Source organism: Sphaeramia orbicularis, chromosome 7 (genome assembly GCF_902148855.1).
Source record: "Sphaeramia orbicularis chromosome 7, fSphaOr1.1, whole genome shotgun sequence".
NCBI classification, from domain to species: Eukaryota; Metazoa; Chordata; class Actinopteri; order Kurtiformes; family Apogonidae; genus Sphaeramia; species Sphaeramia orbicularis.
The window spans coordinates 46,200,560-46,206,888 of NC_043963.1; positions in this window are offsets into that span (position 1 = coordinate 46,200,560).

A 6,329-nucleotide genomic window follows, 5' to 3' on the forward strand; every position below is an offset into this window, starting at 1 on the left:
TAAACCTGCCTTTGTATTCTACATTAACCCTGAATCAATGTACAGTGTGTATTCAGACAAGAGTCACTTTTGAGTTATTGAATTATTACAGCAACACTCAGTTTTGAATGAGGTTTGATTCTTCTTAGCTATTGGTAAATAAAATAATAATTATAAAATAAACATATTAAATCAAAGGCAATGAACGCTTCATATCAGCTCTAAACCTGAAATAGAGAGTAACCAAATGTGAGTGTGATTTTCTTGCTTTCTACACAATTTTATAGTCGTTCTGAAATTCCATTAATCTACTGTAAACGAAATGTCGTGTCATTGTTGTATGGCAGTGCTATGGGAAATCAGATGATTTTAACCCCTACAGACCCAAACATCCACTGGTGACCACAATCATCTACAGATATAAACTGTTTAATACCTGTTGATCCACTAATCCAATCAATACAGGTAAATAATCAGGATACAATATTTTCATGGTCATCAGATTTGACCCATGTGGATGTTCAAAGGCTCTGTAGTTACCATGGAAACACTGCCATCTTCTACAACATTGATTCACCAGTAAAACCCATGGAGTTGGATCAATGACAGGAGATTAATGGAGACACTTGGTTTATGTTCAGTTAATGATATATTTGCTGAAAAAGTCACTTTATGTGTGTATATGACGTTGTCTTCAGTTTTTTCTGTCTTGAATTTGAATTTACTTTGAGTTTTCATGAACATCTACATTAAATGTAGGAAAATACATGATTTACGGTAAAAAAAAAAAAAAAAAAAAAGCAAAGCACAGAAGATAGTATTATAATAAATGGTGGTAAATCACTTGAGAAAGATTAAATAGAGAGAAAAATTCATTTGAAAACTGCCACAAAAGTAGCACTGGGTCTTTATGGGTTAAAATTATCCTGTGTGAATTTTAATCATTTATAATTTTTAATAATCTCAGTTTGTTGTACGTTACATGGACTCCATTATCCAGGGAAATCGGTCATTCGGGATTCAAGACATGATTTTGTCCGATAAAAAACATTATTATTATTATTATTATTATTATTATTATTATTATTATTATTATTATTATTATTATTAAAAGAAGATCAGTGATAATTCTTTATTGTAATGTGAAGAAGATTTTCTGCCCATCATTTCTATTCAATCAGCACGGCCTTAATAAATAATAAATAACTGATACATCAAACAAAACATGAAGATATTAACAACTCATAACTCTTAAATAACTTAAGATAAGACTGGGAACATTTCACAGTTAGCAGCAATAACATACAACACAAGCTAATGCAGAGGAAAAAGGCAGGTAGTAAAAACCACAAACGAGTGAAAAAATGAAAATATAAAGAGAAAAATAAGAAATTTGGTATTTATATAAAAATGTATACAAACAAAACATTCAAATAAAAAAAAAATAACAGTGTTTACATATTTACTAATTGACTTCCACTGGTCACAGCCTCACACTTTAAATCCATCTTGTGCGTAGTAACAGTATGAGTGTAGATGTTTCACCATTTTCTGTTCCCTATGTGTGGAAATGCTTGAAAAAATCAAAGTTTCTGCAGCCGCCTGGCATCGCAGACAGCAGACAGATGAACCACTGTCCCTGAAAGGCCCCAGTGGTGGTGATTTTCCACAACAGACACAGAGGTATTATTAATAGTTGTCCTGTGTGAACGGTGCCATCCAGAAAGCCTGGATATGTCGTTTGTGTGTGTGTGTGTGTGTGTGTGTGTGTGTGTGTGTGTGTGTATACGTATGTGACAAATACAGTAAAGCAGAGGACACCAGAGACAACATGATGTAATCCAAATTGGAAAGACATGACCTCCCTCTTTTGTTTGAACAGACACTCCACACGTCTTTTTATAAACTACCGACACAATCTGCCTGATGAAAAGAGCATGAACACAGTTCTGTTTCATGATCTGTTAAGCACTTATTTGTCGTTTACTTTTGAAAAATTCACAAGAACATCTTCAAAGCAGCTTCTTGAAATATGATACCCATGGAGATAAGATAAAGTGAAATTCCACAACCACACTGCTGGTTCCACACGCACAAACGATCTGATAAGACGATTCTGATGCAGATACATTTATGCAGAAAGGAGTCATTCGCTAATCGGTCTAGTTTATCATTATTAGCTTGCATGATATTTGGAAAGAAGCACTCTCACACATCTGGCCGATGAGAAAAATTTAAAACATTGAAAAGTGAGTGTCTTTAGGTCTCTGCATGTTGTAGTAACAGCAAATTGCCACATGGGGGCACTCTGCTGTAGTGCATGAGTTGCTACACATTCAGTACATGCAATGAAAAACTATTTTATGCCTTAAAAGTGAACAGGCCCTGGATGAGGCTTTTAATTTTAACACAGTTTTACTGCCCTTGCATCCTGACTCCAGTGATGACAAGATGATCCTTTATCTTGTTTACTGAATTCCAACATCACTTTTAGAATGTGTAAAAAGACAAATAATGTCCAAGGCAACAATTGCTGAGACAAAAGTACTAAGTTCTGCACAAACAAAAAAAACCTAATAATAAATGCATAAGAGAAGTGATTCTAAGGGATACAATTTGTAAGCCAGCTTCCATCTGTTTTTGGAATAATTTATATTCTGATGTGGAATGGGAAAAAGTATGGTTATTACTAAGGAAGTTTTTTTATTTCGAATAAGGTGACAGAGGTATCTTTAAAACTATTATACAGGTGTTATCCAGTTAATTCAGCTTTAGTTCAGTATAAGATCAATGTCGACCCTCTTTGCTCATTTTGTCATAATTCGGATGAAACATGAACTCATTTGTTTTGGGAATGTGTCTTTTGCCAGATTTTTTGGTGTGATATCAATCTTTTTTTAAATAGAAAGTTGGATATTTCTTTTAACTTCAAAATTGAAGATATTTTATTTGGTTTCTTTATTACTGATCTGCCTACTCGGAAACTGTTTATTCTTAATCTCATTTTCTTATTAGCCAAATTTCATGGACATGCCAGCAAATTTGCCAATCAGAAACCCAGCTTTGTGGTCTTTAAATCTTACTTAAAATCCTACTTAGACACACTTAACTTTTGCACTAACCCTAAAGCTGTGAAGACTAAAGCCTTATGTGAAGAATTTAAGTTGTTTTATTTATTTATTTATTTATTATTATTATTATTATTATTATTATTATTATTATTATTATTATTATTATCTGTTCTTGTTTGTTCCTTTACTTTTATTTATTTAATTTATTTACCTATATATGTATTTATATTTAATTTCTTCCTGCCTCACCTTGAGCATTATGTTTTCTCCATGCCATGTTCTGTTCTATGTGTATATCATATTATGTAAATAAAGTATGAAAAAAAAAAGTTCTGCACAAACCCACTTCTTTGTCACATTCCTGTCACACAGTATTCCCAGCACATACATGCGCTGCACTCTGTGCAAAAAGTCCAAAACACTATTTATATTTTACCACAAGAGGGCACCAAACAACTACAAATGATATAAAACTTCAGTTAACGCAAATGTCCAGGCAGAATAACAGTTGTACAGTATTTTAGAGACAGACTGTTGTTGAACTGAAGGCTCAACAACTGTAGGCTATATAAATCAACTTTACTGTTTATTGTATAGTCTGTTTCACTGTATTGGCTTTTAGAAATGTTCTTGAATAGATCATATAGTTGTTTAGTGACCCTGAATTTTATTGCAGAGTTTATGTGACTGCATGGTTTTCAATTGTTTTATTACACTTACAGCTGCTCTGATTTTGCTCCTGTTAAAACGTTTGTTTTTTTTTCCTTTTTTATTTACTCTTTATTTAACCAGGTAAGACAGATTAAGAACACATTCTTATTTACAGTCTGGCAAAAGGCAGGTCCTTTAGAGCAGGGGTCTCAAACATGTGGCCCAGGGGCCAAATGTGGCTTGCCAAAGGTTCCAGTGTGGCCCATGGGATGAATGTGCAAAGTGCAAAAATTCCACATTTAAGGCTGTGGAACTCATTTTAGTTCAGGTTCCACGTCCAGACCAATATGATCTACAGTCAAATAATAACAGAAGAATAACCTACAAAAAATGATGACAACATATTTTCTTCTGGGTTTGATGTGAAAATAATATTACATTATGCCCTGGGGCGGTTTGCAGCCGAGTATGAAGTGAGTGGGATGAGGATCAGCACCTCCAAATCCGAGGCCATGGTTCTTGACTGGAAAAAGGTGGTCTGCCCTCTCCAGGTCGGTGGGGAGTCTTTGCCCCAAGTGGAGGAGTTCAAGTATCTCGGGGTCTTGTTCACGAGTGAGGGAAGGATGGAGCGTGAGATTGACAGATGGATCGGTGCAGCATCTGCAGTGATGCAGTTTCTGTACCGGTCTGTTGTAGTGAAGAAGGAGCTGAGGCGAAGCTCTCGATTTACCGGTCAGTCTACGTTCCTACCCTCACCTATGGTCATGAGCTTTGGGTCATGACCGAAAGAACAAGATCCCGGATACAAGCGGTCCAAATGAGTTTCCTTCGCAGGGTGGCTGGGCGCACCCTTAGGGATAGGGTGAGGAGCTCAGCCACCAGGGAGGAGCTCGGAGTAGAACCGCTGCTCCTCCACATCCAGAGGGGCCAGCTGAGGTGGCTCGGGCATCTGTTTCAGATGCCTCCTGGACGCCTCCCTGGGGAGGTGTTCCGGGCATGTCCTGCCGGGAGGAGACCTCGGGGAAGACCCAGGACACGTTGGAGAGGCTATGTCTCTCGGCTGGTCTGGGAACGCCTCGGGGTCCCCCTGGAAGAGCTGGAGGAGGAGTCTGGGGAGAGGGAAGTCTGGACATCCCTGCTTAGACTGTTACCCCCGCAACCCGGCCCCGGAAGAAGTGGAAGGTAATGGATGGATGGATGGATGGATGGATGGATGGATGGATGATGACTATAAATAATGACACCTTCAAATTTTTGTCTTTGTTTTAGTGCAAAAAATAACATTAAATTATGAAAATATTTACATTTACAAACTATCCTGAAAGAATAAAATGTGAATAATCTGAACAAATATGAACAACCTGAAATGTCTAAAGAAAATTAAACACAATTTGAACTATTTTCTGCGTGTTCCTCAGTGTTTAGTGTCTCTGTAGATCTGATCCATAATGCACATGTAGAAATGAAAAGATGAGGCAGAATATTGTTAAAATTGCACTTATTTTTCTTTTCAGTTTCAATTTCAGTTTTTTTCAGGCTATTCACATCTTTTTTGTTTGAATAGTTTATAAAAGTAAGTATTTTCATAATTTAATGGTTGGTTTTTAATGGAGGTTTTTTTGCACTAAAACAAAGACAAAAATTGGGAGTTGTCATTAGTTTATTATGTTATTATTTGACTGGTCCAGCCCACTAGAGATCAAATCAGGCTGAATGTGGCTCCTGAAAGAAAATTAGTTTGAGACCCCTGTTTTAGAGGGAGAGGGAAAAGGGGGATAAAGGCAGAAAGAAAGAAAGAAAGAAAGAAAGAAAGAAAGAAAGAAAGAAAGAAAGAAAGAAAGAAAGAAAGAAAGAAAGAAAGAAAGAAAGAAAGAAAGAAAGAAAGAAAGAAAGAAAGAAAGAAAGAAAGAAAGAAAGAAAGAAAGAAAGAAAGAAAGAAAGAAAGAAAGAAAGAAAGAAAGAAAGAAAGAAAGAAACCTTGTAATAATGTTTATTTTATTGTAATAATGTAATAAAAACATTGAAATAAACATTGTACTTTGTACATTGTCTTGCTGATGTGTTCTACTCAGTTGTCATTGGCTGTTACACTAGTTGCTGGTAGAAACAAAGTGAAATCAGACAATGACATTAGTTTAACCCTTTCATGCATAGTGGTCACTACAGTGAACAGTTTTTCTACAGCTGTTTTCTTGTATATTCATGGATTTTTTTATTTTAGTTTCATATCAGCCAACACAATACACTGCAATTAATAACATCACTGTAACTTTGCTGTTCTTGATAAACCAAATCTAACATGTTTGAGTGTAAATCAATTTCCTGTTATTGTTATTAGACTGTAATTAACAATTTTTTTTTTTTTTTTTTTTTTGGCATATTATCTCCATGAAGTGACTAGTATTGGAGTTCACTACAAACAAAAAGTTAAGGATATTTCTTTTTTTTTTTTTTTTTTTTTTTGGTATTTTTGCCATTTGTAAATAAAACTATGTCTGGTCATTAAAAATAAAGTGTTTCAATTCACACAAAAAAGTAAAAAGCGTTGTGCAAGAATCTCAACTGAAAAAAATAGCCCCCCAAAATTTTAAATATCCATAACTTTTTGTTTGCAGTGTATGTTAAAAT